Source organism: Phytophthora ramorum (assembly GCF_020800215.1).
Source record: "Phytophthora ramorum isolate Pr-102 chromosome Unknown Phyram_PR-102_s0015, whole genome shotgun sequence".
Classification (NCBI taxonomy): domain Eukaryota; phylum Oomycota; class Peronosporomycetes; order Peronosporales; family Peronosporaceae; genus Phytophthora; species Phytophthora ramorum.
The window spans coordinates 1,018,038-1,045,328 of NW_027150661.1; positions in this window are offsets into that span (position 1 = coordinate 1,018,038).

Below are 27,291 nucleotides of genomic sequence, written 5' to 3' on the forward strand. Positions count from 1 at the left end.
GCACCAAGTTCGACGCTCGGTCGGTGCGCTGTCGGTTCCTGGGGTACTCGGAGCACGAGAAAGCGTATCGATTCGAAGAACTGGAGAGCAGTCGCGTGCTGGTGAGCCGCGACGCGCAGTTCATGGAAGACGTCTTCGACAGTGGGAGACGTGACTACCATCAGAGGGAGGTGGTGGTCATCCAAGATGAAGAGACGACGGATCAAGATTCGTCGCAGTCGGATGAAGACGACAACGAAGAAGAGGAAGAAGAGGAAGCTGCGCGGGACGAAGACTTCGGGCCCGGCAACAAGCGACACCAGCGGACGCAGTCGCTGGAGGAAGTCACGGAGGTTCCAAGTGCCAAGCGGTATGCGTCGCAGAGTCGACACCAGACTCTGGACGAGATGTCTGCTGCGGCTCAAGAAAGTCAAGACTTCGAAGCTGCGTACGTCGTGGATTCAGTGGGAGAAATGCCGACCACGTTCAAGTCGGCGATGGAATCCAGCGACGCAGTCAAGTGGAAGGAGGCGTGCGACTCGGAGTGTGACTCGCTGCTCAAGAACGACACGTGGGATGTCGTACCACTGCCGAAGGGACGCAAGGCGATCGGCTGCAGATGGGTGTTTCGCGTGAAGGAGAACCAAGCTGGAGAGATTGAGCGGTTCAAGGCGCGACTGGTGGCCAAGGGGTTTTCGCAGAAGTACGGCATCGACTACGACGAGACCTTCGCGCCAGTGGCCAAGTTCACGTCCATCCGGATCGTACTGAGTCTAGCTGCCAAGTATGGTCTCAAGCTGCACCAGATGGATGTCAAGACTGCGTTCCTCAACGGTGTGCTGGACGAAGACATCTACATGGCACAGCCCGATGGCTATGTGGACGAAGACCACCCGGACCACGTATGCAAGCTCAAGCGGTCGCTGTACGGACTGAAGCAGTCGCCGCGCATGTGGAACCAGACCATCGACGACTTCATGCTCAAGCTGGGGTTCAAGAAGTGCGAGTCCGACCACTGCGTCTACCTGAAGCGTGACGGCCAAGACATGATCTTCGTGGCGCTGTACGTTGACGACTTGGTCCTCGCTAGCAGCAACGACGAGCTGTTGGAATCGACCAAGCACGCGTTGAGCAAGCGGTTTGAGATGACGGACCTCGGCGAGCTGGAGTACTTCCTCGGGATGGAGATCAAGAACGACCACGGCTCCGGAAAAGTGACGGTGCGGCAGACCAAGTTTCTCAAGTCCATCCTGACCAAGTTCGGCATGCAAGACAGCAAGCCTGTGAAGACGCCGCAAGACCCCGGACTCAAGCTGACCAAGAACATGTGTGAGGGTGGCTGCCAGCATGAAGACACGATGAAGAACGTGCCGTATCGGAGTGCCGTCGGTGCTCTCATGTACTTGATGGTGGCAACGCGTCCGGACCTGGCTGCTGCAGTGGGAGTGCTGAGCCAGTTCTCTGCCGACCCGTGTCCGACGCATTGGCAAGCCCTCAAGCGTGTGCTGCGGTACCTCCAAGCGACGCCTACGCATGGACTCGAGTTCTCACGGGAAGACAGCCTTGGTATGTGCGGCTATTCGGATGCGGACTGGGCCGGCGACATCGAGTCAAGACGGAGCACAAGTGGCTACGCGTTCATGATGAACGGCGGATGCATCAGCTGGAGGAGCAAGAAGCAGCGGACGGTGGCGCTGTCTTCGACGGAGGCAGAGTACATGGCGCTATCGGAGGCGACACAAGAGGCAGTGTGGCTCAAGGTGTTCCTGTGCGAGCTCGGCGAGATGGCAAGCGATGAAGCGGTCAAGATCTACGAGGACAACCAAGGCTCCATCGCGTTGGCCAAGAACCCGCAGTTCCACAAGCGCACCAAGCACATCGACATTCGCTACCACTTCGTGCGCGAGAAGGTGGAAGACGGTCAAGTGGTGCTGCAGTATGTTTCGACAACCGACATGCTGGCGGACATGATGACGAAGGCGATCACTGCGGTGCAGTTCAGTGTGCTTCGGACCAAGCTCGGGATCCAAGGTGCAATCGCTGTCGAGTCGAGTGGGAGTGTTGTCAAGAAGGCGCCTCGGGCAGCTGCCGTATACCGGTAGGATACCGGTATGACCTTCACTCAGTGGGACCGCAATCATTCCCGTGTTGACGGGACGCTGATGATGGGACGCGGGACGCTGATGATGGGACGCTGTTTACGCTACGGGGATTACGGGACACGTGGGTACAAGATTGTGGGTACAAGATGGGCATCCACGTGGCAGTCGCTGATTGGCTGAAGCAACTCAGTATCCGGTAAGGAATCCAGTAGAGTGTATCCAGTAGAGAATCCAGTAGGCTTAGAGGTAGCAAGGGAGTTTGCGAACTAAGGACCTAAATCAATCACTTTGCATTTTGCCATCAAGCGACCAAGCCTTTTGGGACGACTTCATGTAGCTCACTCGCGTTTGCTTGCCGAGTGCACACCCGTCGCACAGCTCCCACTGCTTCACCGACGTCATGTCGATGCCAACACCGTAGCTCTTGTTGACGATGGCGTCTAGACCGCCATGGCCAATGTGACCAAGTCGGAGGTGCCAGAGGTACGACGTGGTGTCCCCTTGGCGATCCTTCGAACTTGCCGCATTGGCCTCGTCAGGCATCATCGGAGTCATGCACAGCTTGAACAGCCCTTTGCCCTCACGAGCGCCGAGCTGCCACTTGAGACCCTTGTTGTCCGCGAAGCACCCGTCGCTCTCGAAGGTCACTGGCCCGACGTCCTTGGTGAAGCGGCCGACCGAAAACAGGTTGCGCGACAGCTTCGGGATATGCCACACATTCGTGAGCATACCCTTCTTCATGCCGCGCGGCGTCTTCATCGACATGACAATGTCGCCGGTCCCCACCGCCTGAACCACACCGTCGTCCGCGAGATGCACGTCCACCGGAGCCATCTTCTTGTAGTTCCTCATGTACGTCTTGGAACTCGTCATGTGCTGCGTCGCACCCGAGTCGACCAGCCACATGTCACTCGGCTTGGCGGCACTGCTCGTACGACCAACCGAGAAAAGGTAGTCGCCAGAATCTTCTTCGTCCTGCGCGACGTTCGCACGCTGCGACCGATATCGCTCAGCGTCGTTCTGGACCCGCGAGGGACACTCCGCGACCCAATGTCCTTGTTTGCCGCAGTTGTGGCACGCCCCGGTCTTCTTCACCGGTCGGCCCTTGCGCTTGTTGTTGTTGACCATGAACGCTTGACCTTGGCCGTGCGCGGCTCCGTCGACGCCGCCGCCACCTTGTTCCTTGCGCTTCATGTCCTCATGCAGCAGCCGAGACGTCACGAGTTCCCACGACAGCGAGTCGGCTCTCGACTCCAACGCCGTGATCAGGAACTGGTACGACTCGCTCAGACTGCCCAGAAGCGTGATCACCAAGTCGTCCTCGCTGACCGGAGCGCCAACCGCGTCGAGCTGCTCCGCCAGCGTCTTGAGCTTGTTGATGTGCTCCAGCACATCATCACCTTCGTCCATCATCGTCGTGAAGAAACGCCGACGAAGAAAGAGCTTGTTGGCCAAACTCTTCTTCTCGAAGTGTCCTTCCAGTCTTGACCATGCATCATGCGCGTCCTTGGCCGAGCGAACCAGCGGCAGCTGCGAGTCCTCCATCGCGAGACAGATGATCGCCAGCGCCTTACGCGACTTCCTCTTGAACGTCGCTTGATCCGCCGTGGTCGTGCAGTGCTCCAGCTTCACTTCCCCACTCGTCACTTCCCACAGTTCGCGCTCCTCGAGCACCATCTGCATCTTGAACTTCCACGTGTGGAAGTTGGTTCCGTTGAACTTGTTGATGCGGGCGGTCGTGGTCGGGGTGGCGTCCATGGCGAAGGCGTAGTCGGGGTCTTGGGCAGGGAAGACGGGGCTTGGGCTCATAACCAAAAGGCTTGGTCGCTTGATGGCAAAATGCAAAGTGATTGATTTAGGTCCTTAGTTCGCAAACTCCCTTGCTACCTCTAAGCCTACTGGATTCTCTACTGGATACACTCTACTGGATTCCTTACCGGATACTGAGTTGCTTCAGCCAATCAGCGACTGCCACGTGGATGCCCATCTTGTACCCACAATCTTGTACCCACGTGTCCCGTAATCCCCGTAGCCTAAACAGCGTCCCATCATCAGTGTCCCGCGTCCCATCATCAGCGTCCCGTCAACACAGGAATGATTGCGGTCCCACTGAGTGAAGGTCATACCGGTATCCTACCGGTATCCCGCAGCTGCCCGAGGCGCCTTCTTGACAACAGCGATCGCCAAGTACTTCGACTGGCCTCTCGACCAACTCGACGTCGTGACAGCGTTCCTGTACGGGGTCATGAAGGAGGTGGTGTTCTGCGTGGTTCCCGAAGGCGTCGAACTGGATGGTGGCTTCGACTGCCTGGAACTGGTGAAGGCCATCTACGGTCTCAAGCAAGCTTCGTGCGTGTGGAACGAGACCTTCGACGAGTTCATGTGCTGTATCGGCTTCCAAGTGTCGGCCTTCAATCCGTGCCTCTACATCAAGGTGGTGAACGGTCACTGCGTGCTCGTGCTGGTGTACGTGGACGACGTGCTGATTACCGGGAGTTCGCCTGAGCTGATCTCGCGCACGAAGACGGACCTGAAGACGCGCTTCGAGATGACCGACAGCGGCAAGTGCGCGTTTGTTCTTGGGATCGAGCTGGTGGACGGCCCGGACGGCAGCGTGACCATGTGCCAGCGTCGCTACGTGAACGACATCCTGAAACGCTTCGCCATGGACGAGTGCAAGGCTGTGGTGAGTCCGGTGGACATGAGCACTCGACTGGTTCCAAGCGACGCGGCGACCAAGGTGAACGCTCCGTTTCGCGAAGCTGTTGGTGCGCTGATGCACCTGATGACCGCCACGCGCCCGGACATCGCGTACGCCGTTGGCTATGTGTCGCGCTTCATGGAGAACCCCCAAGAGGAACACTGGGTTGCGGTCAAGCGCATCTTTCGCTACCTGCAAGGCACCAAGACGCATGGCATCTGCTTCAAGCCGGGCGACAACATCGACTTTCGTGGCTACTCGGACGCGGACTGGGCCGGCGACCTCGCGGACCGCAAGTCCACTTCAGGCTACACGTTCATGCTGATGAGTGCGCCTGTGAGCTGGGGAAGCAAGAAGCAGTCAAGCGTGTCGCTGTCTACGAGCGAAGCGGAGTACATCGCGCTCAGTCTGGCTATCCAAGAAGGCAAGTGGATCCATCGCCTGCTGTGCGAGATTCTGGCGGCTGCCAACGAGACGGGACCCGAGCTCATGATCCGTGAAGACAACCAGTCGTGCATCAAGATGACCAAGAACCCGGTGAACCACGGCCGCGCCAAGCACATCGACATCAAGTACCACCACATCCGCGACGAAGTGAAACGCGGTGAAGTGAAGCTCGAGTATTGCGAGACTTCTGTGATGCTGGCGGACATCATGACCAAGGCGCTTGCGGGACCACGCCACACGGAGCTGACGGCGGCTCTCGGCATTCATGGGACTTCGCATTGAGGGGGCGTATTGAGGGTATGGAGGGTTACCGGTTTGGTATCGGTTGTTGACCGTGAACCGGTTAACCCGAACCGGTCCAATCCGAACCCACGCCGATTACGCCACCAAGGATTACGCCACTGTCGATTACGCCACCTGTGGGTACAAGATTGTAGGTACAAGATGGGCTTCGACGTGGCGCTCTCTCATTGGCTGAAGTAACTCAGTATCCAGTAAAGAATCAAGTAGTGTGTATCCAGTAGGTCTAGAGTAGCGAGAAGGCTAGCGAGCTAAAGACCTCAATCAATCACTTTCGAATCTTCGTTCTACCCCTCAAGTGGTTTCCAGTCTCCGCTCCGGTCTCGCCCAGAGTGCTGCCCTCCCTCCGCTCCGTCAAGCTTCGGTGTCAAGATCCATACCTTCCATCAGTCACTTCCCACAGTTCGCGCTCCTCGAGCACCATCTGCATCTTGAACTTCCACGTGTGGAAGTTGGTTCCGTTGAACTTGTTGATGCGGGCGGTCGTGGTCGTGGTGGCGTCCATGGCGAAGGCGTAGTCGGGGTCTTGGGCAGGGAAGACGGGGCTTGGGCTCATAACCAAAAGGCTTGGTCGCTTGATGGCAAAATGCAAAGTGATTGATTTAGGTCCTTAGTTCGCAAACTCCCTTGCTACCTCTAAGCCTACTGGATTCTCTACTGGATACACTCTACTGGATTCCTTACCGGATACTGAGTTGCTTCAGCCAATCAGCGACTGCCACGTGGATGCCCATCTTGTACCCACAATCTTGTACCCACGTGTCCCGTAATCCCCGTAGCGTAAACAGCGTCCCATCATCAGTGTCCCGCGTCCCATCATCAGCGTCCCGTCAACACAGGAATGATTGCGGTCCCACTGAGTGAAGGTCATACCGGTATCCTACCGGTATCCCGCAGCTGCCCGAGGCGCCTTCTTGACAACAATGCCGACCACGTTCAAGTCGGCGATGGAATCCAGCGATGCAGCCAAGTGGAAGGAGGCGTGCGACTCGGAGTGTGACTCGCTGCTCAAGAACGACACGTGGGATGTCGTACCACTGCCGAAGGGACGCAAGGCGATCGGCTGCAGATGGGTGTTTCGCGTGAAGGAGAACCAAGCTGGAGAGATTGAACGGTTCAAGGCGCGACTGGTGGCCAAGGGGTTTTCGCAGAAGTACGGCATCGACTACGACGAGACCTTCGCGCCCGTGGCCAAGTTCACGTCCATCCGGATCGTACTGAGTCTGGCTGCCAAGTATGGTCTCAAGCTGCACCAGATGGATGTCAAGACGGCGTTCCTCAACGGTGTGCTGGACGAAGACATCTACATGGCACAGCCCGATGGCTATGTGGACGAAGACCACCCGGACCACGTGTGCAAGCTCAAGCGGTCGCTGTACGGACTGAAGCAGTCGCCGCGCATGTGGAACCAGACCATCGACGACTTCATGCTCAAGCTGGGGTTCAAGAAGTGCGAGTCCGACCACTGCATCTACCTGAAGCGTGACGGCCAAGACATGATCTTCGTGGCGCTGTACGTTGACGACTTGGTCCTCGCCAGCAGCAGTGACAAGATGCTCCTTGACACCAAGCAGGCGCTCAGTCACCGCTTCGAGATGACGGACATGGGTCAGCTCAAGTACTTCCTCGGGATGGAGATCGAGCAAGACGTGGTGACTGGGAAGATGTCGATGCGGCAGACCAAGTTCGCCAAAGATATCCTGCAGAAGTTCAGCATGGACAAGAGCAACCCTGTCAAGACGCCACAGGATCCGGGTCTCAAGCTGACGAAGGCCATGTGCGAGGGCGGCTGCAAGCACGACGAGACCATGGTCAACGTGCCATACCGGAACGCGGTGGGATGCCTCATGTACCTCATGGTAGGCACTCGTCCGGACCTGGCAGCTGCAGTGGGAGTGCTGAGCCAGTTTGCAGCGGACCCGTGCCCGACGCACTGGCAGGCGCTCAAGAGGGTGTTCAGGTACATTCAAGGCACCAAGACGCACGGCATCGAATTTCAAGCAAGCTGCCACGATGGACTTCAAGGCTATTCGGATGCGGACTGGGCCGGCGACATCGAGTCTCGACGGAGCACAAGCGGCTACGCGTTCATGATGAACGGCGGATGCATCAGCTGGAGGAGCAAGAAGCAGCGGACGGTGGCGCTGTCTTCGACGGAGGCAGAGTACATGGCGCTATCGGAGGCGACACAAGAGGCAGTGTGGCTCAAGGTGTTCCTGTGCGAGCTCGGCGAGATGGCAAGCGATGAAGCGGTCAAGATCTACGAGGACAACCAAGGCTCCATCGCGTTGGCCAAGAACCCGCAGTTCCACAAGCGCACCAAGCACATCGACATTCGCTACCACTTCGTGCGCGAGAAGGTGGAAGACGGTCAAGTGGTGCTGCAGTATGTTTCGACAACCGACATGCTGGCGGACATGATGACGAAGGCGATCACTGCGGTGCAGTTCAGTGTGCTTCGGACCAAGCTCGGGATCCAAGGTGCAATCGCTGTCGAGTCGAGTGGGAGTGTTGTCAAGAAGGCGCCTCGGGCAGCTGCCGTATACCGGTAGGATACCGGTATGACCTTCACTCAGTGGGACCGCAATCATTCCCGTGTTGACGGGACGCTGATGATGGGACGCGGGACGCTGATGATGGGACGCTGTTTACGCTACGGGGATTACGGGACACGTGGGTACAAGATTGTGGGTACAAGATGGGCATCCACGTGGCAGTCGCTGATTGGCTGAAGCAACTCAGTATCCGGTAAGGAATCCAGTAGAGTGTATCCAGTAGAGAATCCAGTAGGCTTAGAGGTAGCAAGGGAGTTTGCGAACTAAGGACCTAAATCAATCACTTTGCATTTTGCCATCAAGCGACCAAAGCCTTTTAGTACCACCACATCCGCGACGAAGTGAAACGCGGTGAAGTGAAGCTCGAGTAATGCGAGACTTCTGTGATGCTGGCGGACATCATGACCAAGGCGCTTGCGGGACCACGCCACACGGAGCTGACGGCGGCTCTCGGCATTCATGGGACTTCGCATTGAGGGGGCGTATTGAGGGTATGGAGGGTTACCGGTTTGGTATCGGTTGTTGACCGTGAACCGGTTAACCCGAACCGGTCCAATCCGAACCCACGCCGATTACGCCACCGACGATTACGCCACTGTCGATTACGCCACCTGTGGGTACAAGATTGTAGGTACAAGATGGGCTTCGACGTGGCGCTCTCTCATTGGCTGAAGTAACTCAGTATCCAGTAAAGAATCAAGTAGTGTGTATCCAGTAGGTCTAGAGTAGCGAGAAGGCTAGCGAGCTAAAGACCTCAATCAATCACTTTCGAATCTTCGTTCTACCCCTCAAGTGGTTTCCAGTCTCCGCTCCGGTCTCGACCAACAAGTGCTGCCCTCCCTCCGCTCCGTCAAGCTTCACGGTGTCCAAGATCCATACCTTCCATCAGTCATCCGCTGCAGCTCGATCGAGCTGTCCGATCCCGCTTCGGATGTGGCTGAGGCATATTGCGACGATCCAGTTTGGCTGCGAGTCGGTGTTGGTCTTGCACGTTGAACCGGGACGACGCTACCGACAAGGGGCGTCAGCTTTGCAAACAGGTTCAGTGTTGACTCCCTGATGATTGGCAACTCCAGGTCAAACATCTCGTTCGCGTCGAAAGAGCCAAGCACGATCCCTGCTTCTTTCAGCATACGCATCAGAAGTTTCACCGCCTCAAGTTGGCTGGTTACTTCCTTCGGTGCCTTCACCGGACCTTGAAGCTCCCCAATTGGCTTGGGACGCACGATCTTCATTACAGGATCTTCGTGCAGGAACTTGTACAGGTCCTTGTAGAAGAAGGCAGACTCCAGTTGCTCGTCCGTCCACGTGTTGCGATCGTCCTGGTCTTCGGCTTCAGACTCCGGTGCCTTCAGCTTCTTGCGTGAGGTCTTTGACTTCTTCTTCGAGGTTGCGTGCGAGGCTGGAGGAGTGGTTTTGGATGAAGGTTCTTCGGTCTTCACCGTCGGACCTTCGTCCGGCGGATCACGATTCGCATCGTGATCCGCGGGGGTCCCCGAAGGGACCTGGGGAGGGGTGAGGCTTTTCTTCTAGGTCCATCGCTGAACCTTCCTCTTTCACATCGTCAGAGCTCCTCCCAGCCCTCTCACGATCAGATGATCCTGGCGCTTTCAGCGCCGTCGGCGGCGATCCATCTTCCTTCGACGACTCGTTCCCTGGTTCCGTCTTGATCTTGACATCTTCTTCTGTGGACTCACGGTGAAATCCCTGTGAATCACCAGAAGATCCAGGCACGCGCACCATTGTGGCGGAGCGGGATCGCGAAAATCGATGACGCGATCCGAACTTGCCAGCGGTAGGCCCAGACTGCCGACTATCGGAGGGGGTACTCCGTTGATCAGGCGTGATCGGAAAACCTTGTAGTCACCTTGTGTACCCGACGGCGGGGCGGGTTACGCTCTTCCGGTGTTCTCGGAAGATGTCAGTGGGTGACCAAGGCGGAGGTTGGAGCTGGACTGCTCCTTCCGGGGAATGGGTGGGTGACGGCCACGCGGGTATCCTTCACGCGGTCGTCGGTGGTTGGTGATCGGGTCTTGGGCCAAGTCGATCACGTGGGGGGTGTCCTTGGGGTGTGCTGTTATAGCCCTTTCCGTTGCTTGCCGCCTCCTCTGGCGGGGTCTTGAGTTGAGATGAGAGTAGACGATCGCACCCTGGCCAAGCTATCCAGGTCTGCGTCGTGTCCTTGGTCGACTGGGTGGGTCCTTCGTCGGGTAGGCCAATGTAATTCCTTCCCCGGAAAGTATGGACGCCACTTGTGTCTTGCAAGGCAAATCAGAATCTCTTAACCAAAAGTAAAGGTCCTAAAGATCTCTCCCTATCCTGCTCTCTCCCTATCCCGCTCTCTCCCTATCCTGCTCTCTCCCTATCCCGCTTGCGCATCCCTTGATTGCACACTATAGCTTGAACTTGGTCTGATGTACCAAGATCGCGGTACCGTGTCGAAAAGATTGGTCCATTGTACCCACAATAATCGTGAGTACAGATCGCGTATCGAAATGTTTGTCGCATGTCGATCTGGATCAGATTGCGTATCGAAATGATTGCTCAATATCGATCTTGATCAGGTCGGCATAAATGATTACGCCATACTCATCAGGTCGACATGTATCCACTTCAATCCGGAGGTGGATGTCTTCTGAACACAACCGGACACAACTTGACACAACTTGACATAACTGGACGTAACTGGCCATAACTGGACACAGCCGCAATCCTTCCATCGCGATTCCTCCAAACGCGATCTCATGCCATCAGTCCCCTCCGAATCGCTCAATCTCTCCAACTGGCAAGTCGCATTACCTCACACGCCACCTCCCGAGTCGCTCGTAGCCCCATAGAAATCGCTCGTCGCTAAGCCGAAGTCCTCGAGTGTCGTGTAGGAACACGCAGAAAATCTCACTACCGAACGGTATGAGTCCCACCAACAACACACGCTTCCCTCGCGAAAGGTCAGCGAACGTTGGATCAACACCTGAAGACCAGGAACGATCCCTTACACCGGGTTGGTTGTAAGCGCCTCTGTATACCAAGGTTGAGTTCGGCCAACCTTAAAACCTGCACTACTAGCCACGAGCGAGGGCTAGAATGCAATATTGCGCTTTCGCGCGAACCCCCGCAGTCCCTCAGAAGGAAGGGTACCGGCAGTCACGCCTAATACGGGTTTGCCGAGGGTAACCTCGGCGGGTAGTGAAATACACTTGGGAACACTCGGGTTCCACCAATATATAGGGACCGACACTCCTTGTCGCCCCTAACTCTCGGCCACTCCTATCTCTTGGACTGACCAGCAACAAACTCTCGGTTCAATGTACCTCAAGCTCGCTGACAGGCATCCCACGCGGCCGAGCGTATCCAGACCCTAAGACAAGCTAGCTAGACTTACCGAAGACGGACTTGACCCTTGGTGGCTTGTGGGGAAGACTGCTGATTTATTTCTCTTATCCTACAGCTCTGGGAGCCTCTGTAGGTCATCATTTGGCTAGTCCTATATCTCTATACAAATATCAAGTGTAAACAGATCTCTGTGGGAAATCGTATAGCCGGCTCTACACAGCCGAGGGTACGACACGAAATGGGTACAAACGAGGCTTTTAACCTCGGCCGGGGTTTTATTAGACCCAGCCGAGACCTCGGTCACTATTGTTCCTAGGTCACTATAGCGCGGGAAATGAGACCCGCCAATCAAGACGCTCTGTCGCCGTTCACTGAAAGGTGCAACGTCAGCCAAACCGTGACAGTTCGGCACCAAAACCCAACGCCACAACTGCCCCCGCCTCGACGCAAGCTCCCGCAAGTAGTGCGCGTCGCGGCGCCTCTTGATCGCGCCCTGATGGCTCGCCGCTCGCCGTTGCTCAGTCGAGCTACGGCTGCCGCCCTTCATGCTCTTGATGCATCCGGAGAGGTTCGTTTCCTGCTCCTCTTTTCTTCTTCATGCTCCTTGAACCTTGCCTGACTTCTCGGTGCTCGTGTCCGTCTGAATCCACATTCACAGGATGCTAGCGGTACTCCGTCCGCTGATTCTGGCTCCGCTGGAGCTTCGGTGACCGTTCCTCGGTCGCCGGCTGCCACGCCTCTGGCTGCTGGCGAGGGTGCAGAGGGTTCGTCCCCACCCACGCCTCCGTCATCACCGGGGTCTTCCCCGGTGTTGGCGTACCTCCTTGGCGCCACTCCGACGGTTGTTTCGACACCGCCGGGGTCGCCGGCGACCCACAGCGTCTCGGTTGGGTGTCAAACTGACCCCACCGACGGTGATCTACCCCGTAGTGCTCAAGCCGAGCCTTCGGAACCCTCGTCCATCGAGCGGCAGCTATTGCAGCTGGGTCACTTGGTCGTCGGCGTTGCGCGCCAGCGTCCACGACGCGTCGACTCTGTCCTGGACAGTCGGCTGGAGAGCGCCACAGATCTCGGTGAGATTCTGTCGGCTGCTGTTGCACCTGCTCGGCTCTCGCTCGCCGAGTCCGAGGAGATCATCTCTCTACGGGATGAGATCGCTCGGCTGCAGGCCCAGTGCGCCGACTCAGAGGATCGGTTGTACGCAGAAGTGCAACAGCGTGAGAAGATCGAGGTGTTCTGCACCCAGGCGACGAGCGACAGCAACCAGGCTATGGATGCCCTGCGTCAGCTCCGCCAAGATCACGTGGCTCTCACCCGGCACCACAACGCCGCTAATGCTGCCCTCGGGCACCATGCTGACATTGTGGCAGGCTTGTCGGCTCGCGCCAAAGCTGCCGAGGCTTCAGCGGCAGCCTCCCAGCGGCTGATCCAGAAGGATCGGGAGCGTTTTAAAGCTGGCCTCGTTGCGTACACGGCGCAGCTTGCCAAGCTTCGGAGCGACCTCGCCGCGTCTGCTCAAGCTTCTGTGGGTACGGTTCCGGATCAGCTGCAGGCTCTGCAAGAAGAAAATGCGAGCCTGAAGCGAGCTAACTCCGTCTTGCGCCGTCACTCGGCCGCCCACGACTTGGACGTGGACACTTTGGTCCTTGCCTCTGCTGGTAAGCCTTCGGTCTCCACTTGTTCGGTCGTCTCTCATCCTCTAACTCATCATGCTTCCTCTGTCAGGTATCACTTCAGAGGACATCGACTGGGAGTTGCTCGGGCTGTCGCCTCCGAGCATTTGCTCCAAGCGCAGCCGGAGTTCGTCCTCCGAGAGTTCGGAGGACAGCCCCGATGTTGCCATGGACTCTGGCGGCGAGACCAAGGCTCCAGCCGAGGTGTCTGCCGGCGCCGGGGATGACAGCGAGGAGTCTGACGACTTGCCGCTCATCCCTTCGGTCTCCAGGCGTCGGCGTGACCGGCGCAAGCGTCTCCGACAGCGCAGCTCTTCTCCGAGCTCGCTGTCGAAGTCGGCTCTCCCTGCTGGCAAGCGGTTGGGCCGACCGTCGGTCGACCTTCGAGCTCGCGCTCAAGGTGGACCCTCGGGCGCCTCTGGGTCGACTCCAGTGTCATCTCCCGTGTCTGGGTCGACCCCCACACCCTCACCGAGTCTTTCGGCGGGGCCGTCACCTGGTTCTCCGGCGCATACGCCTGCCCCGGCTTCTTCGGTGCCTCCATCTCCGGCCGAAGTCGTTGACTTGTCGGGGGAAGAGGTCGTCACCGAAGCTCCGGTGGCTGCGGTTCCTGCGTCCGGGCCATTTTCGTCGCCGGTGATTACTCCACCGCGGCATGACGGTCGCCCGTCGCGCAGTGCCTCGGTGCTGGCCAATTTGCGCTCGATGAAGGCTCTGGAGACTCTGGAGGCTTCGGACGACTTTATCCTTGGCTCTGGCCAGTCGTCCGAGGCTCCCCAGGCTCCTAAGACCCCGGTGGCTCCCACCAGTGGTGGTGTCATGGCCCCGGGTCCGGTCAGTGGAGTTGTGCCGTCGCCTGCCGTTCTGGTGACCTCGGTCGGCCCACCAGTTTCGGCGCCACCCTCGGTCTCGTCGGCTCTGACACCGGCGACTCCGGTTGGGTCGGCTGCGGGTGCCCCCGAGACCTCTGCAGCGTCGGCTAGCCAGCCACGCGCACGTCTTTCGGCGGCTCGGTCTGTGACGCGTCGTGCGCACTCCGAGGTCACGGCTACGCTGTCGACCGCTCCAGGCACGGATCCGAACTCGTTCGCTCCGGCCGTGCCGACGGTCCCCGGGAGCGTGGATTCCCAGCGTCTGTCGATGCTGGTGAACCCCTTCTTGACCCCTGGGTTCACGGCACCAGGCGCACAAACTGCCTGGTGCCAAATCCAGAACCAGAGCGTGACTCCACCCATCGCAAAGGGTGTCGAGTCCCCATGCTCGGTCGCTGGGATCCGGGCTCTGGCTGATTGGACCGACCCGGCCCATCCCTGGCAGCAAGTGCGCCAGAGGATGCCGGAGGTCCCCTGCTTGTTCGGTCTGGACCAAAATCCGCCAGGGTCCAAGATCTCAATTCGCGCCAGCGGGCTTGCACGCACAGTGAAAATGTGGCGCCAATTCCAAGGCGTCTCGACCGATCGGACGGAGAAAGCAGACCTCGGTCTCGCCTTGTGGGAACGGCGCCACTGGGTCCAGGTAGCTGCCGTTGAGACTTATCTTCGGAGCGAGGCACAGAGACTTGGGGCGACCGATCCATCGGTCGTCGCTCTTCGTGCCGCCTGGACCGAGTACAACAAAGCTCGCAACCTCCGTGCCGACCGCATCCGCCAACAGATGCTGTACCGCTGTTGGGAGTGGTGCATTGAACGCACTGGCAAGCCTCGCGAGTCGATTACCGAGTTCCTGTTGGAGCCCACTTATCTCCAATACTCGTTCGAGGTGATTGAGTGGGCTCCGGCGTCAGAGGATTGGCTCGGTGAATTGGCTACGTTGGATGACAGGCAACCGTGGCGCAATTGTTGGGTCGACGCGCCGGCTAGCCACCCTTTTAACACCACGTTTGCTCCGCGCAATCCCCAAGTGCCTTTGTTCGTGCCTCGGGGAATGACGCAAGCGGAGGTGGTGTCTGGGTTGATGGTGGATCCATCCTTGTCGTCGGCTATGGTGACGGCCCCATGGGCTGCCCAGGCTTCTGTCGGTGGTGCTTCTGGTCGCCCGAGCCAGGAGGGAGAGGATGAAGACGTCTCAGAGTCTTCTCCAAGTCACTCCTCGGTCCCAGCATCGGTCGACGAGCCAGCAACTGCTCAAGGGTCGGATCTGGATGTTTTGGCTAACATCGCGTCGACCACTGAGGTCTAGGCTTCGGTCTGGTCTCACTAATTTTTTCGTTCGTTCCTCAAGCTGCTAGTGTGCCGTCCGAAGCCCGTAGTCATCCGTAGCGGCAGTTCTTGAGCTCCAAGTAATTCCATTTAATCCAATTCCATTCGAAAATCGTTCACGTAACATGTAAATATGCAAATTCGATGCAGTAGCAGTTTTCGTCCGTCACTGCGGGCTGCATCATCCCCGCAGGCAATTCATTCGTCAACCGACGTCGCAACCAGGCCTCGTCAGAGGCTCGGTAGCAATCAATAGTCGGTCACTCGCAATTTTGATACAGTAGCAAATTTCATCTGTTGCTACGGGCTGTGTGGAGAAGTGACCAGAAGTTTTTGGAGATGGATTGATCGTGTCCGACCAGGTGATTGGTTGATGGGTACGGATGGATGGCTTTGGACCTGGGATGGGCAGCATCAACGGTCGGACGACCGGGTGGTGAATGCGAAGACCATCATTCCGATCTTGGCAGATTTGATCGCGGTACCACATGTTGGGTACATGAGTTCAGATCAACCGATTGGATCAACATGGGTTCCGATCGACCGATCAGATTGACATGGGTACAAATCAGCCGATCAGATCAGCACGTACCACAAATACCGGCACATCGGAGGTCCAAGAATGTCAGCAATCATGAGATACGCAAGAGAGATGGGGGATAGGCACGTAGTTCTAAATGGATAAACAGAGAGAGATTTTCCTTGTAGTACGCAAGTGGTCTTCCGAATTCCGGGGAAGGAAGTATATTGGCCTACCCGACGACCGGACAACCACCTGAAGTGACTCAAGCGAGAACGCGGAAGCCCCTGGATAGCTTGGCCAGGTGCGCTCCCCTTCTCCCTCCAACTCATCAAGACCCCGCCATAGGAGGCGGCAAGCATCGAAAAGGACCCCGTAAAGGACACACCCCGTGATCGATCACACACGATCGACACTGCTGCGTGAAGCATATCCGCGTGGCAGCCAACCACCCCCCATCCCTGAAGGGCCCTCAAGCCCCAGTTCTGCCCTGTGTGGCGGAGCGGGATCACGAAAATCGATGACGCGATCCGAACTTGCCAGCGGTAGGCCCAGACTGCCGACTATCGGAGGGGGTACTCCGTTGATCAGGCGTGATCAGAAAACCTTGTAGTCACCTTGTGTACCCGACGGCGGGGCGGGTTACGCTCTTCCGGTGTTCTCGGAAGATGTCAGTGGGTGACCAAGGCGGAGGTTGGAGCTGGACTGCTCCTTCCGGGGAATGGGTGGGTGACGGCCACGCGGGTATCCTTCACGCGGTCGTCGGTGGTTGGTGATCGGGTCTTGGGCCAAGTCGATCACGTGGGGGGTGTCCTTGGGGTGTGCTGTTATAGCCCTTTCCGTTGCTTGCCGCCTCCTCTGGCGGGGTCTTGAGTTGAGATGAGAGTAGACGATCGCACCCTGGCCAAGCTATCCAGGTCTGCGTCGTGTCCTTGGTCGACTGGGTGGGTCCTTCGTCGGGTAGGCCAATGTAATTCCTTCCCCGGAAAGTATGGACGCCACTTGTGTCTTGCAAGGCAAATCAGAATCTCTTAACCAAAAGTAAAGGTCCTAAAGATCTCTCCCTATCCTGCTCTCTCCCTATCCCGCTCTCTCCCTATCCTGCTCTCTCCCTATCCCGCTTGCGCATCCCTTGATTGCACACTATAGCTTGAACTTGGTCTGATGTACCAAGATCGCGGTACCGTGTCGAAAAGATTGGTCCATTGTACCCACAATAATCGTGAGTACAGATCGCGTATCGAAATGTTTGTCGCATGTCGATCTGGATCAGATTGCGTATCGAAATGATTGCTCAATATCGATCTTGATCAGGTCGGCATAAATGATTACGCCATACTCATCAGGTCGACATGTATCCACTTCAATCCGGAGGTGGATGTCTTCTGAACACAACCGGACATAACTGGACACCACTGTACACAACTGGCCATAACTGGACACATCCGCAATCTTTCCATCGCGATTCCTCCAAACGCGATCTCATGCCATCAGTCCCTTCCGAATCGCTCAATCTCTCCAACTGACAAGTCGCTTCACCTCAATCGCCCCCTGTGCTGGGTACGGCCGTACAGTGGTCGGGTCCAGCACACACAACTCCATTCGCCGCCTCGCACTCCCTCGCTGCAGCTTCCCGGATTCTACATGGTGTCTCCGACGCGCCCCAGCACTCCGGGAACCTCCGGTTCCAGCACTCCGACGCGTCCTAGTACTTCGGGCGCTCCCAATACAGCTCCTCCGGATCGCGCAGCAGCAGCTGAGCCTCGCTCTCCGGTGGTGCCGACTCTCTCAATCGCTCTCCCGCACGTCGATCGCGGGGCGGCCCGCAATCTCCTGGACACCTTCGCGGACTTATTAGATCGCGCCGACGCTCAATCAAACCTGGAGGAAGATCATGCAAACCTCCAACGCGCGTATGTCGCTCAACGGGAGCGGGCTGATCGCCTGGAGCGCGAAATCGATGCGGCGTATGCCAACGCGTCCCCCTACGTCTTGTTCTGCCAACGCCAATACGACATCCTCTACCGCCGCTGTCAAGACGCGCAGCGACTGGCTGCAGACTTCGAGTGTGTGGTGCGAGAGCGCCTTGACGATTCGCGCGAGATTGCTGCTATCCGTGACCGGCTGCGTCTCGAGCAGGACGTACACACGGAGGAAATCGCGCGTCTACACGCGGAAATCGACAGCTTAACTCAGCAATTGGCGGCGGCGGTGACTGCCGCGCACGAAAATTCATCCTCAGAGCTGGCGCAGCGTATGTCCGCCCAACAGAGCGAACTCAATCGCCTCGTGATCGAACACGATCAAGCCGTTGTAGACCGCGATCGCGCCCGCCAGGAGCTGGCGCAAACGGAGAACAACGTCCAAGCCTACGAGACTGCGCAGCGAGCACTCGAGGATGCCGCATCCAGGCTTCGTAGCCGGAACACTCGGCTGGAGCAACGTGTCACGAATTTGCAAGCACAGCTCCGACAGCAGACTCTCCATGTCCAACACCAGTTGGATCGCAGTCATGCTGAGCGAGATCGAGAGCGAGATTGCGCCAACTCCGCGGAGGCCGCGCTGCAATCTACTTCTGCTAAATTGCAGAGTGCCAATGCTGAACGAGACCGTGCCCGAGTTGATCTTCAAACCAATCGTACGTTCCTCCTCGAAAGGGCCGTGATCGTGTGTTCCGAAAACTAACTTCGACTTGTCATTGTTTCCGCAGAGTCTCAGATTGCGGTAGCACGTTCGGCTATTTCCCGACTGGAGCGGGATGTGAACCTTCTTCATGCGAATCAAGTCCGCCTCCAGACGTCGCAACATGACAACTCCGTCCTGCGGCGTGACTTGGCTGCGGCTCGAGCTGCCTCCGACACGTTCAAAACTGAGCGCGACCAAGCAATACATGATCGCGATACCATTCGTGATCGTGTGGCTGGGTTGATCTCCCTGGTGCAACCCGTGTCCACCTCGGTACCAGCTCCGAACTCGCCCGACGCTCAAGGAAGTTCCAAAAGGCCCCGTAGCCCACGATCTTCGGCCAGTCCACCTCCTCCTCGTCGTCGTCGTCGATCGTGTTCGTTGGGCTCCAACTCGCCCCGTGGACGTTCGCCTTCAGGTTTCAGCTCTGGGCAAGTTAGCGGCGACAGTCCGTCCCATTCAAACGGGGATGGTCGATCTCAGTCCGGTTCGTCATCGGAAAGTGATGACGATTCACTGCGAGCAGCGCTTACTGGTTCTCGATCTTCCCTCCGGCGTCGCTCTGCCGACACATCCACTGGTGGAACGCCCAATCGCCCAATCGATGTCGGGTCGTCCGTCTCCTCTGAGGCTTCGAACGGGGACCATGGTCGATCTGGAGATGCCGGTGGTGGTGACAGCCCCGGGGATAGCAGTGACGATGATCATCAATCCAGCCACGGCGACAGCAGTGAGCGCAGCGATCGGTCGAGTGACAACAACAGCCAGGACGGCGATGGTGATCAAGCTGCTCATACCCCTGGGGCGGCAACCGATCGCGACGCAGTTCAAGGGGGTTCGGGAGCGGTCAACCAGCCTGACAGTGATGACAGCGTGATCAGCGGACCACGATCTCATCGCAATCGACTTCTCGACCCCGGGCAGTTGGCACAGCTTGCGCCAACCACAATTCCTCGCGATGAGTGGATTCCCGGCTATCAAAATCGCGTTCGCCGTACTGCAGTTGACGTCGATCCGTGGCCGGCCAGGTACATCGGTCGCGTCAGCGTGCTGGAGATGGACGTCAACTTGCTTTTCCATCATTTCGCCAAACCGAAGAATTGGTTATTTCCTCCAAGTGACCAGACTCCTCCTCCCAATCGGTGGTCCGAAGGGCTGATCACTGAGCTCCAGATCCTGGCCCTGTACGCGATTTCTCCTTGGGAGAATCTGAACGTCGTCGTGACGCCAGTGTCGTTCGAGATGACGGGTTGGTTCACGACGATCTCGACAAAGTAATTGCAGTTGGAGGACGAACATCGGCAGGCCCTGTGGGAATCGGCCCACGCCTTCCCCATAAGTTCTGCGCTTCGGAACTCGGATCCGTTCTTGGCCGCCTTCTGGGAAGAGCGACGTCAGCGGCGATCTCGTCTTGGTGCCCGCTGGAAATCGTTATTACGACACGTTCTCCGCGGGATGATCGACGGTCATTGCGATCTAGATCTGCTCCTCGACCCCTTTTTCCTGCATTTTCCCCGGCTCGGCGAGAAAAGAGTGTGGTATCCCGGCTTGGGATGTTCCCCACGACCCTCGACCTTGGTCGAGGCTCTTCGCGCGATTGACTTGGAGGAGCCGTGGCGTAACCAGTACCGCGACAACCTTCCAGATCACCCTGGTTCTCGCCTTCCGCGTCTTGCCGCCAAATTTTGTCGCCCAACGACAGGGAATTAGGAAATCGCGATTAGCTATCCCGTAACCCTTTAACAAGATCACATGATCTCATTCATCTCGGCTTCTGCGTTATTTCTTCATCGATCTTCCTTGCTTATGAAGCTCTGGGTGCCACCTTGAAACATGGTAGCTTCGCTCCAGGCCATACGTCACTCCACAAATAACCCTTCCTCCTCGATGTGCGGCCTCCCCGCACATCCTTCTTCACGTCTTCCGCCCGCAACAGCCAACCTGCTACGAGCCCTCCTCCTCCGCCTCATGCGACTGCATGACTCCGAATCGGTTGCGGTTAGTTACCTCACGTTCATACTCACGCAACAATGCTCCGCAGTTGAGGTCAGCCTCGCCGACCCATGATGGATCTTCGTAGCCCTTCCAGTACACTTGGAACTCTCGATGAACTCTCCCATAGCGCGTACGCCGCCCTGATCGCACATCCACAATCCTGTCAACCTCGTATTCGTCTTCGCCAAGGCTGCGTTCCCAACTATCTTCTGGCAGGATTGCTTCGTCAAAATCGAAACGATCGCCTTCAACCACGGTAAGTGCCAACGTAGGGCGATCGGGAAAACTTCGCACCAGCTTGAGCTTAGACACGTGGACGATCGGAAATAAGCGGTACTCCGTGCCGGCAGTCTCCAGTCTCGCTGCGTGATTACCTACCATCTCGACTACCCGAAACGGGCCGTGCCACATATGCGCCAGTTTTCTCGCGTAGCCTTCCTTCACCCGGTCCAGATACAGCCAAACTTGTGCACCAGCCTCAATCTCCTGGGATCGGACGTTCTGGTTGTGCTCGTCGGCTCGCGACTGGATCGCTTCCCGGAGCCGCTCATTTACCTGCTCCCTTGCGCGTCGATATTGACTTTGCATGTGGAATCGCCATCGTCTTGGCTCGCGATCACGTCGGCGCGTGCTCCAGACGGGTAGCGCCGCTTCCAACGTGGACCGTGGGTCCCATCCGTGGGTCAGATAGAACGATGTGTCTCCACGCACACGATCGTGGGCCGTGTTGATTGCGAATGTGAGGCGTTCTGCGTACTCGTCCCAGTCCTGTTGGTTAACGTCTGCGACGTACATCTTCAACGCTCGAGTCAACGTCTGCACCATACGCTCGGCTGTTCCGTTTGCCTGGGGCCGGTACGCCATCGTGGCTCTCTGTTTTTGTCCCACGATCCGGCTGAATGCACGGAAGAAATCAGACATAAAACCGGGTTCTCTGTCGTGCCGGATGGCTTCACTGGCTCCAAAACGGCGGAATACACACTCTTCATAATTCTCCGCGATCGTCTGAGCAGTCCTTGACGCACTTGCTTTCGCGATCACATATCCCGAGAACAGGTCTACCCAGATCAGCAGCTCCGTGTTGCCCTTGAAGGACTTGGGCAGCGACGGGATGTGATCCATCGCGACAATCTGGAACGGGTACGTCGCTTGCAAGTTTCCGGGGGACTCCCCTCTCACGAAGGGTCGCCCTTTCCCTGTCTCACAGTCTGTGCACTCTCCCACGTAGCGTTGGACACTTCGGTACAGGCCTCTCCAGTGAAAATGGGATCGGATTCGTCGGTACGTTCTTCCGATCCCCTGATGCCCTCCTTCCAGACTCGCATGATAGTGATGTAAGAAATCTTGCTGCAGAGTCTCTGGGACCACCAACTTTGCGATCTCATCCCGATCCTCGTCCTGCGTCATGGATGATGGACAATAGAGCAACAAGTCGCTCTCGTCCAGCTCGTAATCGTCCGCGATCTTCGCACACGACTTGGCTTTCTTCGCAGTCAAGCTACCGACGTCTCCCTTCAGGTACGCCTTTAGGTCGGTGATCCATTTCTCCTCATTCTGGGCTTGGACGACTCGCTTACTTCGCATGTGCTGAATGATCGTTTCCTGCAGAGCCTCGGGCGGCAATCGCCGACGCCTCGTTGATCTAGTCACCGCGGACACACGGACAATACTGTCGTCATCCTTCGGCTTGAGAAGCTCATCCAGACGGTTCAGTGTGACCAAGTCCTGCCGATCATCCTCTGAGGTAATCACAGTTCCTTCTTCTCGTTGGAGAGCGGTGCTCGCTAACTTGTCTGCACTCTGATTCCAGTCTCGCTTCATGTGCAGGAACTCGTGTTTCGGCCACGATCTGAGCCGTTCCATTGCCTTTTGGCGCAACAGCAACAGACCTGGTGCCTTACACGCGATCTCACCACGCATCTGGCGGATCACCAGGTTGGAATCACCGCAGATCACGATCCGCCCCCGGTCCAAAGTCGACAGCAGATCAAAACACAACAACAACCCGCGGTACTCAGCTTCGTTCACGGTCAGATCGGGCATGTACTCCGACGCGGCTGACAAAATTGTCCACTCGGGGAGCTTCCATATGATCGCGCTGTAAGCCCCACCGCTACGTTTAACACGTGCTGATCCATCGAAGCTCGCGACTAACAAATTCTCGTCCGCTTCAACCGTAGGGGGTGGCATGAGGATCGTTTGTCGAGGCTGTTTCACCGGTGCAATCGCGATCAGCGTTTCGTCTACTTCAGCGCGAGGTGTGATGCTTGCTGCAATTGCACCCAGGATCTCATCTTCCCCTTTCGCGCATTTCCGGATCTCTAACGTCCACTCTGAGAGCAGCGCAGCCCAGTTGCCGAGTCTTCCCTGGAAACCGGCTGAGTTGACTAGCCAAGCCAATGTCGAGTGCCTGGACAACACCAAGATCGATCTCGTCGTCAGCAAGGTGTAATTCACGTCCAGCATCCGTAAAAGCGCCAAGACCTCCTTGTCAACGATTCCATAGTTGAGCTCGTTGGACTTCAAAGTACGACTGGTGAAAGTTACTGGCCAGTACACGCCATCATGCTCTTGCACAAGTGCCGCGGAGATCGCCCATTGACTCGCGTAAACCACGATCACTGGAGTGCGATCGGGATCGAAATGTCTTAGGATCGGTGTGGACACGATTTTGGCCTTCAGCATTGTGAACGCGATCTTCGCTCGGGTCCAACGATCAGCGTCCGGAATCTGTGGGTCGTCGCCCCCAGTTATTTGTCGGCCAGGGTTGACCTTCTCTAGACGACCGATCTCATGAAAGTCCGCTTCGCGCAGCTCGTACAAGACGGCGGCGTAGATCGCAAAGTCTTCAATGAAGCGACTGTAGTAGTTCAGACTTCCGAGGAAAGACTGCATCGATCGCAGCATCAGCGGGAAGGGGAGATTACTCAGCGCCTCAAGGTCTTTCGGGTGAGCTTCCAAACCATCAGCAGACACCTGATGGCCCAAGTAACCCACCTTGCGCTGGCCCCAGAAGCTCTTGACGACGCTGATCGACAGATTCCAGCGTTCGCAAGCGTCCAACAACCTCTCAACCTTTTCACATAAAGCATCCCAAGTGGTCGCCGTAACGAGAATGTCGTCGATGTACGACCGTCTTCCCAGCACGGACGGCTTCAGCTCCGGCTCTGGTTTCCCTGCCTCGAACACATCAATCGGCGTCGACAGATAATGGCTAGCGCTGATTTGGAGATGTCCATACAGCGCATTGTCGATCAGCCTCTGATAAATCTGTGGGGCGTTCTTCAGCCCAAAAGGTATGCGCGTCCACTCGAAAAGTCCGAATGGCGTGACAAAGGCAGAGATCTTCCGAGCTCGCTCAGTCATAGACACCACCCAGAAACCACTGGCCATATCGAGGGAGCAGTACCAGAGCACCTTGTCCAAGTCTTCCAAGAGATCGTTGATCATCGGCATGGGATATACCATCAGTCGTGTCAATCCGTTCACCAGCCTGTAATCGATACAGAGTCGGATGTCAACACCGTTCTTCTTGATGATGATCACGATCGGGGATGCCCACGGCGAGGTCGACGGAACGATCATCTCCGCAGACAGCAAACTCTTGATCAGGTCCGACAGCTTCTCGCGAAACTGTGGGGCGACCCGGCGAACGCGTTGGGCGACCGGAGTTGCTCCCCCAACGTCGATGTCGCACACCGCGCCTACAGCCGCCGGGGGTAACGCGTTTCCCTTTCCGATCAGTAGGTGACGCCGGCGCCAGATGATTTGCCGCAGACGATCGATCTCCTCAGGGGTGTTGAAATCAGGGTCTCCCACCTGAATGTCTTCGATCGTGACTTCGTCGGTAGTGGTTGCTACCTCAGGCAAGACAGCCATCTGCTTTTCCACGTCCTCCGCGAACAAGTCGCCTCCTTCATGGTAACAGACTTCGTCGTCACCTGGTATCTCCGACTCGGTGATCGGCGGCGTCTTCGGCTCGATCATGGGCGCTCTTCCGATAGGCATCCCTTCGCTTCGCTCTTCCATTCTGTCTGACGACATCTCCGTCGCGATCGGATTACCCTCTTCGTGCGCCCTATTGATCCCGGGGGCATTTGTCCTCGATTTCGTCTCAACAGGGCGGGACTCGGTGATTTGAGCGACCGCTACTTTCGACGCCCCGGAGTCTCGACTCCAGATCTTCGTCGGTGTGACGTACTGGGGTCGGTCTACCATCGGTCCAGCGGGACTCGTGTCTGGTTCTTCCTCGGGTTGCTGATCTGTTGTGGCTTGAAACGCTAGGTTTTGCCACTCAGCATACCGGCGTGACCCGATCAGTACGAAACCGGGAGCACGGGGTACGCGTCCTCCTTCGAGCCACATGCCTATGTGGGCATCATCCTGCAACACTAACTTCCGATCGCTGATGTTCGTGATTTTCAGGTAGCGTGTCTTCCCTAGTCCAGCAACCAAACTCGGCACCCATCGTTCTCCTCGGGTAACCCACAGCTTTCGGTGGCTCGACGGAATGAAGCCCTTCCGGACTTCAACCGACGCTCCGACTTCCAACTGACAGTGCTCGCCGAGTTTGACCTGCGACACCTTCTCCCCGTAGAGCTGACGTCGACCGGCTATCTGAATTCGCACCTCGTCCGGAAGATTTATCGAACCGTCAGCCAGATCGAGGCGGATGCCAGCCGGCACCATGAAGTCCATCCCCAGGATTAGGTCTTGGCCACCGGTGGGTGGACCAACCCAAACGTCAAAGTAGTACACCAGCGATCCAGCGAGTGTGATCTTGATTCTGGTACGTCCTTCCGCCATATAGGGATTCTTGCCAACACCCTCACACTCCAACTCCTGATTGTTATCTATGTAGCACCCAACCTTACGAGCAAAGGCGGCATCCAAAATGGACACCTCGGCGCCACTGTCAAACAGCAGAGTGGCTCTTTCGTTGTTGATCTTCCCCACGGCTTTCGCCTGGCGAAACTTCTTGTCTGGCACGTGATACTTCCAATATCCTCGGGATTCTCCATGCAAGAGATCCAAGGCCATCGTCACTTCCGATCGCGAATATTCGTCGACTTGATGGATGCTGGAGATCGCCACGGTACGCTTTTCATGAAGATCACATGTATTGTCCGTCGGCCGAATCAGCTTACTCACCTCTGACTTCGACTGTTTCTCGACATATGCATAGATGCAGAACTGAGAACGCTCGTCTCGTACCGGATTCAAACCCGGCGAGCGTTCTAGTTTAACATCTTTTCGGCCGCTTGCGGGAGCATTCCACCGTGCTTGTTCGGGTTATACCATTGACGGATCAAGTTGTAAAACTCCTCCATCGGGCATTCTCCAGCTCCGTGAATCTCGCCGCAGGCCTTGCAGACGAAGAGGCAGCGGTCAGTAGGGTGACCCTTCTTGCCGCACTTCTCGCACGTCAGACGTTTCCAGCAACCAAGATCGGTGTGCTTTGACGAGCCGCAGTGGGAGCATGGCTTCCGCGGGACTTCTCCTTCAGGAGGTCCGGCTGGACGATCGAGGCGGCGGTCGTTGGAGTCTCGACTAGGACGGCGTTGATCCTGATCCGATCGCGATCGGGTCGGCTGATCGGGTGTTGCCGCAAAGTACACCTTGCGCAGATCTCCCTCTCCCTCCGATCCGCTGGTTTCCAGTTCGGACTCACTCGAGTTAGCCGTTGCACGAACCGTACGAACCGCGCGAGTGTTGGCGGATGGGGTGATCCCCGTTGGTGGCTTCTGCTTGAGTTTGATGGACCCATACACCGTTTTACCTTGCCTCGCCTTCGCACGTTGTCGGGATCGCAGCGTCTCTTCGAGAGTGTCTGCGTCCGGGATCCTCAAAAGCGCCAATTGGCTGGCCAGATCACGGTCGTCGAGCGTTTCGATAAAGTGGTCGACGTGCTCACGGCGAACCTCGATCGATCCATCCTTGATCGAGAGCTGAGCTCGTAGTCCAGCGACATTCAATCGGTGCAGGTATTCCAACGGTGATTCATCCGATCTCTTCCGCGCATGGTAGTATTGTCTCGCGACCGATACACCACGCCCACAGTATTGAGTCTGGAAGTTCCTTGACAGGCCCTTCCAGTCGCCGCGCGTCGTTCGACTCAGCTGTCGGTACCAGTTGTGCACTGGACCAGTGAACAAATCCCCAAACACCAGACACTTCTCGCCATTTGGAGCTTGATCGCGGATAAAAGCAGACTTCAGTTTGCCGAACCAGTTTCTGGCACGATCTTCGTCGTTGTCCTTCCCGGAGAATTCCTTCAGTTCCGAGATCGCGGAGACTCGGATTCGTGTGGCAGAGAGTGTTCCGCCGCCAGTGGCTCCAGCAGAAGCAACTGCGGCACGGGGGGCAACCTCGACATTCGAGTCGTCCGGATCGTACTCACTTGGATGCGAATGATCCGGGAGGTTTGATTCCACGGATTCCATGTCCACGTCTTGAGCTTCGGTTGGTTTGTTCTGGTCGGCAGCTGGAGGGATCACGGTCGCTTGCTATTCCTTCATGAAGCGCTCCATCGCTGCATTGAAAAGCGATTGCATGCGTTCGGGCGGCGCTTGGACTGGATCGTGTGGTACGATCTCCGTCGGCTTGGCTTCCGATCGCTCTTTTCGTGATTGTAGCATGGTTGCTCCAGCCGGTCCAAGCGTCATCCGCTGCAGCTCGATCGAGCTGTCCGATCCCGCTTCGGATGTGGCTGAGGCATATTGCGACGATCCAGTTTGGCTGCGAGTCGGTGTTGGTCTTGCACGTTGAACCGGGACGACGCTACCGACAAGGGGCGTCAGCTT